The 19,401-nt window shown below is 46.7% G+C and overlaps 1 protein-coding gene across 4 annotated transcripts in view; it reads right to left on the bottom strand.

The window, feature by feature from the left end:
- Positions 1-3,699, bottom strand: part of MYO9A (myosin IXA) — a 177,673-nt gene extending 173,974 nt beyond the window's left edge. For 3 of the 4 annotated variants that reach the window (XM_073619115.1, XM_073619117.1, XM_073619116.1), the window contains exon 1: positions 3,340-3,693. The gene's annotated coding sequence lies outside the window, so the exon portion shown is untranslated. Of the gene's footprint in view, positions 1-3,339 lie in introns of all 4 variants that reach the window. The other variant, XM_073619113.1, reaches the window with a different exon arrangement.
- Between the last annotated feature and the right edge of the window lie 15,702 nt (positions 3,700-19,401).

Here is a 19,401-nt window from a genome sequence, read left to right as displayed (position 1 = left end):
CAGACCAGAATGCAAAGTTTCTCTGCATTCCAGTGCACTGCAATATTATACAATGTTTCCATCATATCGCATCGCTCTGCATGGTCCTGTACATCTCTGTGCACAGTACACCATGCTACTGTGCTGTGACAAGAACGAAGTGTCACTTTGTACATTTCACATAAAGTTTCAGCGGTTTGGGCTGTAGAACAGTGTGAACAGGCCTTTAAAGTGGAACTTCACCCAAAAAGTGGAACTTCCGCTCTCCCCTCTTCACATTCAGATGATTTTCTTTTGGGGGGGGGGGGGCAGCAGATATCTAGTTTTGACAGGTACTCACTCCCACTTCTAAGGCAATCACTTGAAGCTCCTCTTTAACCACTTCCCGCCCGCCCTATAGCGGATTGACGTCCGGGAAGTGGTTCCGTTATCCTGACTGGGCGTTCGGTGGAGCGGTGTGTCAGCGTGACACACCGCTACACCGATCTTGGTAAAGAGCCTCCGGCGGAGGTTCTTTACCACGTGATCAGCCGTGTCCAATCACGGCTGATCACGCTGTCCATGGGAAGAGCCGTTGATCGGTTTTTCCTCACTCGCGTCTGACAGACGCGAGTAGAGGAGAGCCGATCGGCGGTTCTCCTGGCAGCCCCCCCTCAGATCACCACACTGGACCACCAGGGAAGGAGCAACATGTGGATGGCCAGGTATGTACCCCATGGCCATCCACATGTGCCCAATCTGTGCCAGTGCCCACAAATGGGCACTGATTGGCACCATTATGTTCCAGATCTGCCCAGCAATGCCCCCAATATGTTTGATCAGTGCCACCTGTCATTGCCCATTGGTGCCACCTGTCATTGCCCATCTGTGCCCATCAGTGCCCATCAGTGCCACCCATAAGTACCCATCAGTGCCACCCATAAGTACCCATCAGTGCCACCTACGAGTGCCCATCAGTGCCGCCTATGAGTGCCCATCAGTGCCGCCTATGAGTGCCACCTATCAGTGCCCATCATCAGTGCCACCTCATCGGTGCCCAACAGTGCCCGTCAGTGCAGCCATATCAGTGCCCGTCATTGAAGGAGAAAACGTACTTATTTACAAAAAATTTTAACAGAAACAAAGAAAAACTTGTTTTTCTTCAAAATTTTCGGTCTTTTTTTATTTGTTGCGCAAAAAATAAAAACCGCAGAGGTGATCAAATACCACCAAAAGAAAGCTCTATTTGTGGGGACAAAATGATAAAAAATTTGTTTGGGTACAGTGTTGTATGACCGCGCAATTGTCATTCAAATTGCGACAGCGCTGAAAGCTGAAAATTGGCCTGGGCGGGAAGGTCTCTAAGTGCCTGGTATTGAAGTGGTTAAAAGAGAACTTTGGTTTTTTTTTTGTTTTTTTTAAGAAATAATAATTACCTAGGTGGATGAAGCATCAATCCAATGCTGAATCTTCTGTCCTCCCCCCCCGCCAGCTCTAAGACTGAGAACTGAGCGATCAAACACTGCTGATTGCTCAGTTCTCAGTACTCCGTGAGCAGAGAGCTGGTGACTGTCAGTCAGTGGCTCTCTGCTCTGTATCCCCCACAACAATCATTGGAGCGCTGGGCTGTGAAGGGGGCAGAAGGGGCCGGCTCAGCCTCCCAGTGGCATGCTGAGAGGCTGAGCCAGGTTGGTGGTCCAGGCTTCTGGGTGGATCCCAACCATATGGTCGCGATCGTTCCTCAGTCTGGACCAGCTCTGTGACGTCAGCCCACTGTCCGCTGAAAATGGGTCCCATGAGTGCAGAACGAACTGAACTCCTGTGAGTACAGCCGAAGTACAGCTGAACGAGCTTTGGCTGTAACTTCTCCTTTAGCGCCGGTTAACATATATGCAATGCATTCACCAGCGTGATTTCAGTGCAGGTTCCCGGATCGCATGTCACCTGCTGGCAGTTCACACTGACATCTGCGAACCAATGCGGGTGTCAATTCAAAGTTAGTGACACCCCCAAATTGGTTCGCAAACTGCCAAATGGTGCAGGAATCAGATTGCAAATAAAAGGGTCCTGCACCATTTTGGTGCGAATGCGATGTGAATTTAGCCATACGATCTGTATGGTTGAATTTGCATCGCACAGACATCACATGTGATCTGCACAGCAGTGTGTTGAAAATCACATGTGATATCCAACATTGCACAAGTGTGAACTCAGCCTAAATGTGACCTTAGTATTCCTTTTAAGGAAGTTAAATAATAACAGACTTACGGGCCAGATCACCAGGTGAAAATGAAGGAAAAAGAATGCAGTGAGCACATCTAAGGATTGGTAGGCATTAATATTGTATGTATTTGTGTTTAGCTCCACTCTAAGGCCTGCCTCATCTACATGGAGTGTACATCTGTAGAGGGCCAAGTTTACTAACAAGAGGATGTTCAGGAGTTCTGTGCATCCACATGTAGTCAGTCCCATTCATATCAATAAGGATGCAGCCGCTGCACAGACACAGCCACTGCTCCCAATTTGGCATCTGTGCCAATACATATCTCTGAATGAAGACATTGTGCACTTGGACACACACACAGCTGTCAGATTGGGAGCAGCAGATGTGTCTGTGCAGCCTCTGAGTCCTAATAGACATGAATGGGACTGCCTGCACAGAACTCCTGTGTACCCCGTGTGGGTAAACCCGGCCCTGGCACAGATGTGTACTGTACACGCCTGTGTGAGCGAGGCCTGACCCTCTGGGTAAAAAAAATAAAGGAAAACTAATGCAGCCATCCCCTGTAAGGACTGGGGACCAGGAATATAGGATTGTGTATAGATCTGATCTCAGAGAGCGATATTACTTCTATCCACCAATCACGGTGAGTCTAGTGGTTCGGGGTGAATGGCGTTCTTTAGAGTCCCGGGCGAGGAGGGCGGCCCCCTCTGACATACATGATGAGGTTGTGGGATCCTCCAGAGTGGAATGGGTGAAATAGTTTTTTGGGTGGGGTCCCATGGATGACAGGGGGGGGGGGGGGGGGTGACATCACTGACCTATTACATCATAGTAGGAGCTGTCAGTGATGGATGATGGGTACAGGTGTCAGGTGTGACCCCATCACATCCCACTATTATTATTATTATCAGGGCTAGGATGGGATCCTCCATCATTCCAGACACATGGAGTATGTAGAAGGTCAGGAAGTGATCGGTGCTGCCAGACATACCACACATGCCGAGCATACTGACAGCACACATCCAATGCCAGCCGTGCGGGGAATGCCTGGTATGGGGCGGGCGGGGGTGACCGGGGACACCCGGCACTGTACACGTCACACATCGGATCCATCACATCACACACACCGATCCCACCAATCACATCGGGATCCTTACCTCGTCCTCCGTCCCCGCACAGCTCAGGCCTCCTGACAGCAAGAAGAGACATCCGGAGAGGCCGGGAGATCCGTCCGATCACACGTCATGAGAGGGAGAGATCTGTGCACCGCACGTCAGGCCTGGAGATCGGAGGAAGAGACACACATCCACAGATCAGTGAGGGGTCCGGGGACACTCCGTACACTGCCCGGGGGAGAGAGAGCACTGGGCGGAGGACACTTACTATGAGAGACACAGGGGAGGCCGGAGAGAGGAGGAGAGCCGGAGAGAGGAGGAGAGGAGAGCCGGAGAGAGGAGGAGAGGAGAGCCGGAGACAGCTGCAGAGACACGGAGACTGCAGGATGTGAGAGCGGGGCGGGGGAGAGGGGGAGGGGCGGAGCACAAGGGCGGGGACACACATACAGAGAGGGACACAGATTTATTACATGGAGGACCGACACAGCCTACACCCTATACCGAGAACCCTACACCCTCCAATACTAAGAGCCCTACACCCTCCAACACCCTATACCGAGAACCCTACACCCTCCAATACTAAGAGCCCTACACCCTCCAACACCCTATACCGAGAACCCTACACCCTCCAATACTAAGAGCCCTACACCCTATACCGAGAACCCTACACCCTCCAATACTAAGAGCCCTACACCCTCCAACACCCTATACCGAGAACCCTACACCCTCCAATACTAAGAGCCCTACACCCTCCAACACCCTATACCGAGAACCTTACACCCTCCAATACTAAGAGCCCTACACCCTCCAACACCCTATACCGAGAACCCTACACCCTCCAATACTAAGAGCCCTACACCCTCCAACACCCTATACCGAGAACCCTACACCCTCCAATACTAAGAGCCCTACACCCTCCAACACCCTATACCGAGAACCCTACACCCTCCAATACTAAGAGCCCAACACCCTCCAACACCCTATACCGAGAACCCTACACCCTCCAATACTAAGAGCCCTACACCCTCCAACACCCTATACCGAGAACCCTACACCCTCCAATACTAAGAGCCCTACACCCTCCAACACCCTATACCGAGAACCCTACACCCTCCAACACCCTATACCGAGAACCCTACACCCTCCAATACTAAGAGCCCTACACCCTCCAACACCCTATACCGAGAACCCTACACCCTCCAATACTAAGAGCCCAACACCCTCCAACACCCTATACCGAGAACCCTACACCCTCCAATACTAAGAGCCCTACACCCTCCAACACCCTATACCGAGAACCCTACACCCTCCAATACTAAGAGCCCAACACCCTATACCGAGAACCTTACACCCTCCAACACCCTATACCGAGAACCCTACACCCTCCAATACTAAGAGCCCTACACCCTCCAACACCCTATACCGAGAACCCTACACCCTCCAACACCCTATACCGAGAACCCTACACCCTCCAATACTAAGAGCCCAACACCCTATACCGAGAACCCTACACCCTCCAATACTAAGAGCCCAACACCCTATATCGAGAACCCTACACCCTCCAACACTAAGAGCCCAACACCCTATACCGAGAACCCTACACCCTCCAACACTAAGAGCACAACACCCTATACCGAGAACCCTACACCCTCCAACACTAAGAGCCCAACACCCTATACCGAGAACCCTACTCCCTATACCGAGAGCCCAACACCCTCCAACACTAAGAGCCCAACACCCTATACCGAGAACCCAATACCCTATACCGAGAACCCTATACCGAGAACCCAACACCCTCCAATACTAAGAGCCCAACGCCCTATACCGAGAGCCCAACACCCTCCAACACTAAGAGCCCAACACCCTATACCGAGAGCCCAACACCCTATACCGAGAGCCCAACACCCTATACCAAGAGCCCAATACCCTATACCGAGAACCCAATACCCTATACCGAGAACCCAACACCCTCCAATACTAAGAGCCCAACACCCCTATACCGAGAACCCAACACCCTATACCAAGAACCCAACACCCTCCAATACTAAGAGCCCAACACCCCTATACCGAGAACCCTACACCCTCCAATACTAAGAGCCCTACACCCTCCAACACCCTATACCGAGAACCCTACACCCTCCAATACTAAGAGCCCTACACCCTCCAACACCCTATACCGAGAACCCTACACCCTCCAATACTAAGAGCCCTATACCAAGAGCCCAACACCCTCCAACACCCTATACCGAGAGCCCAACACCCTATACCAAGAGCCCAACACCCTCCAACAACCTATACCGAGAGCCCTACACCCTCCAATACTAAGAGCCCAACACCCTCCAACACCCTATACCGAGAACCCAACACCCTCCAACACCCTATACCGAGAACCCTAAACCCTCCAATACTAAGAGCCCAACACCCTATACCGAGAGCCCAACATCCTCCAACACCCTATACCGAGAACCCTACACCCTCCAATACTAAGAGCCCAACACCCTATACCGAGAGCCCAACACCCTATACCGAGAGCCCTACACCCTCCAATACTAAGAGCCCAACACCCTCCAACACCCTATACCGAGAACCCTACACCCTCCAATACTAAGAGCCCAACACCCTATACCGAGAACCCTACACCCTCCAACACCCTATACCGAGAACCCTACACTGAGAGCCCAACACCCTCCAACACCCTATACCGAGAACCCTACACCTTCCAATACTAAGAGCCCAACACCCTCCAACACCCTATACCGAGAACCCAACACCCTCCAACACTAAGAGCCTAACACCTTCCAACACCCTATACCAAGAGCCCAACACCCTATACGGAGAGCCCAACACCCTATACGGAGAGCCCAACACCCTATACCGAGAGCCCAACACCCTATACCAAGAGCCCAACACCCTATACCGAGAACCCAATACCCTATACCGAGAACCCAACACCCTATACCAAGAACCCAACACCCTCCAATACTAAGAGCCCAACACCCTATACCGAGAGCCCAACACCCTATACCGAGAACCCAACACCCTCCAATACTAAGAGCCCAACACCCTATACCGAGAATCCTACACCCCCCAACACTGAGAGCCTAATAACCTATACCGAGAACCTTACACCCTATACCGAGAGCCCTACACTGTCCAATACTAAGAGCCCAACACCCTCCAACACCCTATACCGAGAACCCTACACCCTCCAATACTAAGAGCCCAACACCCTCCAACACCCTATACCGAGAACCCTACACCCTCCAACACTAAGAGCCCAACACCTTCCAACACCCTATACCGAGAACCCTACACCCTCCAATACTAAGAGCCCAACACCCTATACCGAGAGCCCTACTCCCTATACCGAGAGCCCTACACCCTCCAACACTAAGAGCCCAAAACCCTATACCGAGAACCCTACACCCTCCAACACTAAGAGCCCAACACCCTATACCGAGAACCCTACACCCTCCAACACTAAGAGCCCAACACCCTATACCGAGAACCCTACACCCTCCAACACTAAGAGCCCAACACCCTATACCGAGAACCCTACTCCCTATACCAAGAGCCCAACACCCTCCAACACTAAGAGCCCAACACCCTATACCGAGAACCCAATACCCTATACCGAGAACCCAATACCCTATACCGAAAACCCAACACCCTATACCGAGAACCCAATACCCTCCAATACTAAGAGCCCAACACCCTATACCGAGAGCCCAACACCCTCCAACACTAAGAGCCCAACACCCTATACCGAGAGGCCAACACCCTCCAACACTAAGAGCCCAACACCCTATACCGAGAGCCCAATACCCTATACCAAGAGCCCAATACCCTATACCGAGAACCCAATACCCTATACCGAGAACCCAACACCCTATACCAAGAACCCAACACCCTCCAATACTAAGAGCCCAACACCCTATACCGAGAGCCCAACACCCTATACCGAGAGCCCAACACCCTATACCGAGAACCCTACACCCTCCAATACTAAGAGCCCAACACCCTCCAATACTAAGAGCCCAACACCCTATACCGAGAATCCTACACCCCCCAACACTGAGAGCCCAATAACCTATACGGAGAACCTTACACCCTATATCGAGAACCCTACACCCTCCAATACTAAGAGCCCAACACCCTCCAACACCCTATACCGAGAACCCTACACCCTCCAATACTAAGAGCCCAACACCCTATACCGAGAACCTTACACCCTCCAATACTAAGAGCCCAACACCCTATACCGAGAACCCTACACCCTCCAATACTAAGAGCCCAACACCCTATACCGAGAACCCTACACCCTCCAATACTAAGAGCCCACCCAACACCCTATACCAAGAGCCCAACACCCTATATAAAGAACCCTATACCCTCCAATACTAAGAGCCCAACACCCTCCAACACTGAGAGCCCAACACCCTATACCGAGAGCAGGGTCGTTTTTTCGATTGGGCACACTGGGCAGTTGCCTGGGGGCCCCACTTGCCTGGAGGGCCCCATCCAGGGCCAATCCTCAGCGTTGCAATCTGCTTCAGAAGACTTGAAGTTTTGACTGACTGCACTGGTTGCTCACTTGCTAGAATCACCGGCCGCCCGGCGTCTAGCTAGCAACCAGTGACGTCAGTCAGAGGCTGCGGCTGCCCCAGCATTCATAGTGCGCCGCGGCTAGTGAACAAGCTCCGCCCACCTCTCCCATGTTCTTCAGACAGCGTGGCTCAGAGGGAGCGGAGTGGACTCAGCAGAGCAAAACTTTCAGTTTCTGAAGAACTCTCAAGTAAGTCTGTCTAAGTCAGACTTAAGTAAGTTCAAGTGAAGTTATGCCCATTAAAAGCAGCCACTGTGCCCATCAAACACAGCCACTGTGCCCTTTAAAAGCTGCCACTGTGCCCATCAAACACAGCCACTGCGCCCACTGCCCATCAAAGCTGCCACCACTGTGCCCAAACACAGCCACTGTGCCCATCAAAAGCTGCCACTGTGCCCATCAAACACAGCCACTGTGCCCACTGCCCATCAAAGCTGCCACTGTGTCCATCAAACACAGCCACTGTACCCATCAAAAGCTGCCACTGTGCCCATCAAACAGCCACTGTGCCCATCAAAAGCTGCCACTGTGCCCATCAAATACTGCCACTGTGCCCATCAAATGCTGCCACTGTGCAAATCAAACGCTGCCACTGTGCCCATCAAATGATGCCACTGTGCCATTAAACACAGCCACTGTGCCCATCAAATGTTGCTACTGTGCAAATCAAATGCTGCCACTGTGCCCATCCAAGCTGCCACTGTGCCCATCTAATGCTGCCATTGTGCCCATCACATGCAGCCATTGTGCCCATCAAATGCAGCCATTGTGCCCATCAAAGCTGCCACTGTGCCCATCAAAGCTGCTACTGTGCCATTAAACGCAGCCACTGTGCCCATTAAATGACATTCTAAAAGCCATTGACTTCAAGTCAATTATAAAGGAATTCTCTACAAAGAAGTATCGCAAGTTTAATAAATAATAGTGCTTTTGTACTGTCCCATTTCAATCTGTAATTTCTTGTTTTTCAATCTCTTGCTTTTCAAGCTCGTGTTATATTATCCAAACATTGTGTTAATGTTTTAACACTGATTTTGTTGGAAGTACCAATAATATAGCTTTATTGATAATTTGCATTTTTATTCTTGTGCGTGATTGTGTAGACAGGGCCCCAGTGCACTGTATTGCCCGGGGGCCTATAATGCTCTTAAGATGGCCCTGACCGAGAGCCCAACACCCTCCAACACTGAGAGCCCTATACCAAGAGCCCAACACCCTATACCGAAAGCCCTACACCCTATACTGAGAGCCCAGAGAGCCCTACACCCTATACCGAGAACCCAAACCAAGAGCCCTGCACCTTATACCGAGAGCCCTGCACCCTATACAGAGAGAGCCTATACTGAGAGCCCTACACCCTATACAGAGAACCCTACACTTTCCAGCAATGAGAACCCTACACCCTGTACTGAGAACCCTGCACAGAGAGAGCCCTACACCCTATACTGAGAACCCTACACCGATAGAGCCTACAACCTACAACATCGAGAACCCTACACCCTCCAAGGAGAGCCCTATACTGAGAACCCTACACCCTCCAGCACTAAGAGCCCTACACCAGATACTGATAGCCCTACATCCTCCAACACTGAGAGATCCTACACTCTCTGACACCAAGAGCCCCCTACACCTGACACTAAGAGCCCTACACCCTTCGACACTAAGACATCCTACACTCCGACACTGAAAGATCCTACACCCTCCAACACCAAGAGACTCTACACCAGATACTGAGAGCCCTATACCCACCAACACCAAGAGCTCCTATACCCTCTGACACCAAGAACCTCTACACCAAATACTGACAAGCCCTACCCCTCTGACACCAAGAGATTCTACACCCTCCAATACCTAGAGCCTCTAAGCCAGATACTGAGAGCTTACACCCTCAAACACTAATAGATCCTACACCAGATAAGAGCCCTACACCCTCCAACATTGTCCCATTACCAAGAGCACCTACATCAGATACTGAGAGCCCTACACCCTCTGACACTGAGAGATTCTACACCCTCTGACACTGAGAGATCCTACACCCTCAGGCACCAAGAGATCCTACACCCTCCCAACACTGATCTGACATTATCTACACCAGATAATGAGAACCCTACATCATCTGACACTGACAGACATCCTACACTCTGACACTGAAAGATCCTACACCCCCAACACCAAGAGCCTCTACACCAAATACTGAGAGCCCTACCCCTCTGACACCAAGAGATTGTACACACTGTAATACAGAGAGCCCCAAAGCCATATATTGAGATCCTACTCCCTTCAACACAGAGATTCTACACCATCTGTTACTGAGAGCCCTACTGCAGATACTGAAAGCCATACACCCTCCAACACCAAGAGATCCTAGGCCCTCCAATACCAAGGGCCTCAACACCAAATACTGAGAGCCCTTACACCCTCTGACACGGAGAGATTCTACACCATCCAATACCAAGAGCTTCTAAGTCCAGATACTAAGAGCTTACACCGTCTCGACACAGAGTCCCTACACCAGATAATAAGAGCTTCCCTAAAGCCTCCAACACTGTTCCATTAGTGAGAGCCTCCTCACCAGATACTGAGAGCCCTACACCTTCTGACACCAAGAGATCCTAGACCCTCCAAGCTGAGAGCCACTACACTCTCTGACACTCAGAGCCCCTACACCCATCAGCATGGAGAGTCCTTACACCAGATACTGGGAGCCCTACACCCACCAACACCGAAAGCCCCTGCACCCTCTGACAGCAAGAGCCCCCCACACCATCTGACAGCAAGAGCACCCTACACCTGCTGACACAGAGACTGCAAGATGTGAGAGGAAGTGCACATGGACGTGTTCATAAACAGGGACTCAGATTTATTACATAGTGGACTGACGTCAAGAGAACCTACACCCTCCAACGCCAAGAGCTCCTACACTGGATACTGAGAGCTCTTTCAACCCCAACACTGGCAGCCCAAAAATCCTTGGCCACAAAAGCAAATAGGCAGAGATGGGGGAATTACATCATTGCCTAAATATAGCCACATGGTCATATTTGGACAATGATGCCCCCGACTATCACCGTCCCTTCCTCTATATTGCCGATGACAGCTTGGGGCTCTGATGTTTGATAAGTGGCATTGTGGATGTACATTATGGGACTGTTTTTTTTTTTTTTTAAATAAAGGACTTGTCAAAACTGTCTTTGAGTTTTATGTACACTTTATAGTTTTTTTGGAAAGAGTAGGGTTCTGTGCTGGGACCAATCCTATTTAATTTATTCATAAACGACCTGGAGGATGGGATAAACAGTTCAATCTCTGTATTTGCAGAAGATACTAAGCTAAGCAGGGCAATAACTTCTCCGCAGGGTGTGGAAACCTTGCAAAAAGATCTGAACAAATTAATGGAGTGGGCAACTACATGGCAGATGAGGTTCAATGTAGAAAAATGTAATATAATGCATTTGGGTGGCAAAAATATGAATGCAATCTATACACTGGGGGGAGAACCTCTGGGGGAATCTAGGATGGAAAAGGACCTGGGGGTCCTAGTAGATGATAGGCTCAGCAATGGCATGCAATGCCAAGCTGCTGCTAACAAAGCAAACAGAATATTGGCATGCATTAAAAAGGGGATCAACTCCAGAGATAAAACGATAATTCTCCCACTCTACAAGACTCTGGTTCGGCCGCACCTAGAGTATGCTGTCCAGTTCTGGGCACCAGTCCTCAGGAAGGATGTAGTGGAAATGGAGCGAGTACAAAGAAGGGCAACAAAGCTAATAAACGGTCTGGAGGATCTTAGATATGAGGAAAGGTTGCGAGCACTGAACTTATTCTTTCTGGAGAAGAGACGTTTGAGAGGGGATATGGTTTCAATATACAAATACCATACTGGTGATCCCACAATAGAAATAAAACTTTTTCGCAGAAGAGAGTTTAACAAGACTCGTGGCCACTCATTAAAATTAGAAGAAAAGAGGTTTAACCTTAAACTACGTAGAGGGTTCTTTACTGTAAGAGCGGCAAGGATGTGGAATTCCCTTCCACAGGCGGTGGTCTCAGTGGGGAGCATCGATAGTTTCAAAGAATTATTAGATAAGCACCTAAATGAACGCAACATACAGGGATATACAATGTAATACTGACACATAATCACACATAGGTTGGACTTGATGGACTTGTGTCTTTTTTCAACCTTGCCTACTATGTAACTATGTAACTAAGTATCCTCCTTCACATGGGGGGGGGGGGGGCAGTATCTGGGTGCCCCCTTATTGTTGAAGTGGGTTTCCAGAGTACTGGACAAATATCTACATTCTCCAGTAGCGTGTGTGGCACTAATTGTTCCATGATACTGTGGAGCACTGACATTTGACGACGATATTCTAATTGAAGTAGGATAAGAAGACCTATTATCTTGAACAGCTTTTGGCATCCTTAGCTGAAGAGGGAAATGTGCAGTATTCTCTAACTCACAACCATCTAAATTTAATAAGGGGGTTAAAATACTCTCTATTCCTGGGGTCATGGGTGCACTAGCATGGGGTACATTTCTAAATGTGGTAGGTGTGAGGGCATCTAATATGTCAAACTACCCTGCACACTGAGCAAGGGATTCCCTTATTTTATTCATTATTGTATCTTTCAGTTTTTCCTTAAAAATAAAAGAAACCTTCAACACTTACTGAGCTAATTCTCAACCTATTTTGAGAGGCGGCTCTAGGCATTTTTGTTTCATTCTTGCTGTAGGATTCGCTACAGCAAAAGTGACATTAGAAAAATGATCCAGGTAAAATGGCTAGCAAATGACATTTCATTGCTGGCTTCTTAAAAAAAATGGCACACAGGCCTCTCAAAAGGCTCCCCAAAATACATAGCAGATACTTAGGGGGCCTGTGTACTCTTTTATTCTTTTAAAAATGAAGCCAGGAGGGAAATGTCCTTTGCCAGCAATCTAAACATTTTTTTCCCTTTGTAAATGTCAGTACTTTCACCAGTTCCATACCGGGCCATAGTAATGAGACGGGCCATATGCTCCTAGAACACCTGACTGCATTAAAAATCCTGCTTGTCTGCGGCCTGCCCATTTTTGTTATCTAGCTTAAAGTTCCATTTTAAGTTATAAACAGACTGAACTTCATGAATTGGTATACAACCCCGGAAGACCCCTGAAGTTTATCTCTTGGGCATTCTTACATACAAATAACTTAGTACCCCTTACCTATATCCACACAATTTTTAGGCTCATCCTCTAGCAAGCCAGGAAACCTATTCTTCTTAGCTGGAAAAATTCTGCTCCCTTAACTCTACAACAAGTTTATGATCAAGTGAACTCAGAACTTCCAAAATACAAAATAATCTACAGTATATGGGTAGGGCCTGTCCCAAAAAATGTTCTAAGCTATGGAAACTGTGAATGGACATGTCTACAGTTCAATAGTTTGACTTTTCTCCATCATAATAGTCAGTGTAGTCCCCAATGAGGCACCAATGGACCTGTCTTCCACTTTAGTTACTGTATTTACATTTCTGCATGTAGAGGGGAGAGAGCAGTGTATGCATGTTATTAGTGTACTGTATGTTTGAATGCAACAGTAAATCTTATTGTTCAGGGTCTGTGAAACCTAGGTATCAGTACCTAGATGCAGTAGTTGCTGTGCCTACAGTTGTACTCATGCAACCAACATAAGAAAAAATAATAAAGTAAACAACTTCAGCTTTGATGCTTAAGAACATTTATGAGGCACATAATTAGGCGATGGATGCCTAAAAAGATAAGTTCACCTTTGGGAAAAAATAATAATGTACATATTTTCGCAGAAAAAAAATGTGCATTTTAAAAAATTTTCCCCGGTCATCTGCTTAGAGTTTTGAGGCTCACATCTATGCGAATTGGATTTCCTTGCATCCAATTCGCATGACAAGAGATTATGACCGGCTCTCTATGGAGCCGGTTCACATATCTCCTTTGCGGGTGCGGAGTGGCTTGCACAGGAACACTGTTCGTCTTTGGCTCAGTTTCAGGGCCGACTTCAGGCAAAAATTCAGCCCTGATTTGTCCCTGAAACAGAGAATAGGGACGCACCGGACCCCTGCTGTGAGCCACATCGGTGTGAACCCAGCCTCATTGAGTAGTAATCGTTAAATAATATGTCAAAGAGGAACATATAATTAAAAAACAGACTGGAGAGAAAAGGGTAGATGAGGGGTCTCTCAAGAGGTTGCAGAGGCAATAGGCACTGGCTATTACTGTGTCATGGCCCTAATAGAATTGGAATCCTAATGAATCAGCCAACAGGAGTATCTAAAGAGTATATCCTCAGATTGATTTTGCTCAGATGATACCTGGGTCCCCATAGCCATCATGTCATTAAGGATCTGTGTCCATTCCACAATGTGGGATGAGGTAGTGGACTTCCAATGGTGGGAAATCACAGCTCTGGTTGTCAGTAGGCAAAGCCTTTCCCCAGCCATTTGTAATGGTTGAGGAGACTAGTAATTTGATTATTTGCTTTCTTCTGCAAGGCCTCTTACTGCGTGGAGTCTTCAGACAAGCTGTTTTAGAAACTCCTACTGCTATATCTCAAAGTACAGTTCCCAGCATAGTCTACTCCAGGGGTCTCCAAACATTCTAAACAAAGGGACAAAATGACTGTCCTTCAGACTTTAGGGGGGCTGGACTGTGACCAGTGGGAGTAGAACATGCCCCTGCATGATGCCTTAGGCTTGGTTGTCTGTGAGAGTACAAAAAATACATAGCACCTATGGTCTGTAGAAGGAGGAATAATGCCCCATTATTGATAATGGTGGGAGGAATAGTGGCAATTGTTGCTATCATTGGGAAGAATAGTTCCCCATTGTTGGTGTTAGAGGGGGAAATACCCCATCATTGCTGTCAGTGAGAGGCATAGTGCTCCATTGTTAAAGTGCAGTGGGGGGAATGGTGCCCCATTGTTGTCAGTGGATAGAAATAATACCCCATTGTTTGTGCAAGTGGGAGGAATATTGATCCATTGCTGATGTCAGTGGGAGGAATTGTGCCCCATCGATGGTGTCAGTGGGAGGAATAGTGCCCCACTGTTAATGTCAGTGGGAGGAATTGTGCCCCATCGATGGTGTCAGTGGGAGGAATAGTGCCTCTTCATTGGTGTCAGTGGAAGGAATGGTGCCTCATTGTTGGTGTTAGTGAAAGAAATAGTGCCTCATTGTTGGTGTCAGTAGAAGGAATAGTGCCCCATTATCATGTCAGTGGAAAGAAGGGTGCCCCATTGTTGGTTTCAGAACAGTAGTTACCAAAATTCTTGTAATACAGAATGCAACTTCGAAACTGATGTAATGTATTGTGTTGTAATGTAATATATACTTTTGTTTCCAAGCATGCGCGGTCTTGGTCACTCGATTTTTTCCGTGCAAATACTATACTAATTACACAAAAATCATTTGTTCTGTTATCTTTCAAGAAACATTTTTGTGCTTGTCCCTTCGGATATTTTCACATTAACTGTCAGGACCGCCTCTCAAAAGCTGTGTACTAACAAATAGTTTATCGGACAATCCCTCCTGTGTTTTTTTTTTTTTTGCCCGATTTTCTCATCGTATGCACTAGGCATTAGTATTGAGCTATGAGCAATAAGCAGTGGGTTTGGCTCCAGACAATTTCTTGGGGGTGTATGTGGGGGAGTTATTGTAAGTCTTTGATCCTGAATACCATGGTAAAATGTTAAAAGCAGACATGCAGTAATGAGAAATGCTTAGTCAGAAAGTGAAAGATCCAGTGTTATATAAAAACTATTCCCAGTGTAATAATAACACAGAATATAGCCACTTTTAAACACATTGAAGGTTATATAGTGCAATACAGTAGTGTCAGAGGTATGTAACAGTGTTCCTTACATTGCAGGTAAGCAAGTTCAAAATCAGTACTATATAAATGGTGTCAGTGGGTGTAAAAATAAACCAGCGTTGCCAACATTTGAAAAGAATTAGCAACACTTTGAAGGGATTGAGAAATAAATGTGGTGATCTATGTTTGAGGTCTGCCATCCTTAAGGAGGAAGTAAACTTACTCTGCTGACATGTACCTCTATAGGTAAGTCTATAATAAGGATTACCTATAGGTAGTGAAAATATCTCCTAAACAGGTACAGTTTAGGAGATTTTTACATTGCATGCAGCCAGTGACAGCACTGGTGCATGCGCTCTGAAGGAACGAACACGGATGCAGTTCCTTCTAAGCCCGGCATGAACGGCGTTACGGCGGCTCCCATGAAGTGATGTCATCGTGGCTCCAGCTAATCACAACGCAGAAGCCCGTGAACCCGGAAGAAACTCCGGGGAAGATGTTGGCCGTGTCCGCAGGGACCGCTGCAACAGCTTCGTTCTAAGGAAAGTATTTCATAATGACCTAGTATGCGATGTATACTAGGTCATTATGCCTTATCTTTGCAGGGTTTTTAATTTTTTCTGAGATTTACAATCTCCTTAACTGAGCAACTGCTCCACGAAGCTCCCTCCTTCCTGCATTGGTGCCTGAATTATAATCTGTCAGCAGGAGATCATGCTGCCTACTGCTGCTACTGTAGATGCTTGCAGCACAACTGCAGGCAGGGTGCTGGAACACACAGGTTGATTTACTAAAACTGGAGAGTGCAAAATCTGGTGCAGCTGTGCATAGAATCCAAACAGCTTCCAGGTTTATTGTCAAAGCGTAACTGCTTCCTGCCCGGCCTATTGTAAAATGAGGACCGGGCGGGATCCCTATTATTCTGGGTGGACATCCTATGATGTCTTCCCAGGATCACGCCTCATGCATGCCCCATGAGCTATGCTCCGGTGCGATCTGTCTCTCGCCGTGTTCACCAGACACACCGAATAACAGATCAGTGTACCGCTCTGCTCATTACATGACAATTGTGCATAATGAATGGCTTCGATTTCTGCCATTCATTGTGTTGATCTCTGTGATTTGTCACAGTGATCACATGGTACAGACGGAGCCAATTACAGCCCATCTGTACCATGTGATTAGCTGTGGCCAATCACAACTAATCACAACAATACACACTGAATGAATGAATTGCATTCAGAAAAAAATGATTGATGAATTTTACCGTTATAAGAACGGTGTGTAAAAAAAAAAAACTGATCACCTCCCCAGAGTAGTACAGTATTACTATGGTAACACTAGCTCTGGTCACAGTATGTAAAAAAAAATGTGAAAAAAAAAAGTAATGAAAAAAATATTAAAACCAGATTAGTGATTAGTGTCCCTGGTCACTGCCACACCAGTTTTATGATGACGCTGTGTTGCACTGGTGACAGTATGTCAATTTTTTTTTTTTTTTTAAGTGAAAAAAACATTTCTTTTTTATTTCTTAATTTTTCAAAAAAATTGTGAGAAAAAATTACAACTTTAAACAACTCACCATTCCTCTTACTAAATACCTTGGGCTGTCTACTTTCCAAAAAGGGGTAATTTGGGGGTTTTCAGGCCTCAAGAAATGAAATAGGCCGTCAGTACTTCACAACTGATTGATTTTCAGATACTCTATATACTGTATACCATAGTTTGTGGACTCTAGAACTTTCCTACAGACTAAATAATATACACTGATTTGGGTTATTTTCACCAAACAAAAGTAGCTGTATACATTTTGGCCTAAATGTGTGAAGAAAGTTTGTTTATTTGAAAAATTTTATAACAGAAACGAAGAGAAACAGGTCTTTTTTTTCAAAATTTTTGGTCTTTTTTTCGTTTATTTAGCAAAAAAAAAAAATGCCATTAATAAAAAATTTTATTTGTGCAAAAAAAAATGGTAAAAATGTCATATGGGTACAGTGTTGCATGGCCACACAATTTTCATTCAAAGTGTGACAGCGCTGAAAGCTGAAAATTGGTCTGGGTGGGTAGGGGGTAGGGTGCATGGTAATGAAATAGTTAATTGAGCAAGTTAAGGTTAGAAGCTGGTTGGCTACCATGCAGAGCACCAGATTTTGCACTCTCCAGTTTTTGTAAATTAAAGAGATTGTAAAGGTTCGTTTTTTTTTTTTTGTTTTTTTTCTTTCAATAACAAACATGTTATACTTACCTGCTCTGTGCAAGGGTTTTGCACAGAGCGGCCCCGATCCTCCTCTTCTGGGGTCCCTCAGTGCCGCTCCTGGCTCCCCTTCTGCATCCAGTGCCCCCACAGAGAGCCGCATTCCATGGGGGGCTCCTGAGTCCTGCTGCTGCGTCCATTGACACAGACAGCAGGACTCGGCCCTGCCCCGGCTCCCGTGTCACTGGATTTGATTGACAGCAGCGGAAGTCAATGGCTCCCTCTGCTATCAATCTATCCAATGAGGACCCCAGACAGAGCTGCTGTGCTCGTCCCTGTCACTGGAACGATTGGGTTCAGGTAATTAAAAGGGGGGCTCTGTGGGGCTGCTGCACTACAGAAGGTTTACAAACTCTTTAACCCCACAGTGTTCCTAGCACTTATTTTTGCAAAGGCAGCAGGAGGACAGTGGATCGAGATGCCGTAGGGGTGCTTAAAGAAATTTTGGGGGTTCTTTAGCACACCTAAGTAGCCTCCTGGTGTAGCCACTGTATGGAAACAACATTAGACAGGTTCAAAAGGTTATATTAGGCATTATTTGCAAGAACAAGCCTGAAAAACACTAAATACACTTGTGTACTTAACCTGATTCTGTAAGAACTATAGAATACTATAGACCAGTGACCTACAGAAAAAATTGCAGATATGTCATATGGAAAACTCAAGTAAAGCAACACATTTACCAACACTTCAGAGTCATAAAATTAGAATCCAGCGTTCAAGAATATGTGGCAAAGATTAGAGCTGAGGGAGTAAGCATATGGAATCTGCCTTATCTAAACCTCAGACATCTAGGCTCTGGTGATCTCATTTGTATTGAGCGTGTGTGTGGTGTCATCATAGAAAATTCAATAGAGCTCACTATGGCCCTCAAAAAGAAGTTATCGATGCATATAAATCTGGCAAGGGATTTAAAAAGATCACCAGATCATCTAAAATAAATCATTCCACTGTAAGGAAAATAATCTACAAGTGGTAAAGGTTTCAAACAACTGCTAATGTGTCCAGGACTGGCTGGCCCAGTAAATTTGACCCAAGAGCTGACCATTTGATTATAAAAGATGTCTCTAAGAACTCCAAAATTTCATCTCAGTTTTCAGTTAACTCTTGCAAAGCTTGGGGTCAAAGTGCGTGTATCTACTTACGTTTAGAAAGAGAGTACACATAATCAACCTACCTGAGGGTTGTGTTAAGAAAAAGCTCTTGCTATCCAAAAAGAATGTTAGAGAAATATTAAAGGTTGTCATTGAATAGGCCAAGACTAGGCCTTCTGAAATAATGTGCTGGAAAATGATCAATCAAAAATAGAGTTGTTTGGACAAAGTAACAGTAGACATGTTTACCGAAAACATGATTTCAGGAGGAGAGCCTCATAACAGATGTGAAGCATGGTGGTGGAAATGTTACGAT

The sequence above is a fragment of the Aquarana catesbeiana genome, linkage group LG03 (assembly GCF_042186555.1).
Source record: "Aquarana catesbeiana isolate 2022-GZ linkage group LG03, ASM4218655v1, whole genome shotgun sequence".
Classification (NCBI taxonomy): domain Eukaryota; kingdom Metazoa; phylum Chordata; class Amphibia; order Anura; family Ranidae; genus Aquarana; species Aquarana catesbeiana.
This window is presented reverse-complemented; position numbering and strand designations above follow the sequence as displayed.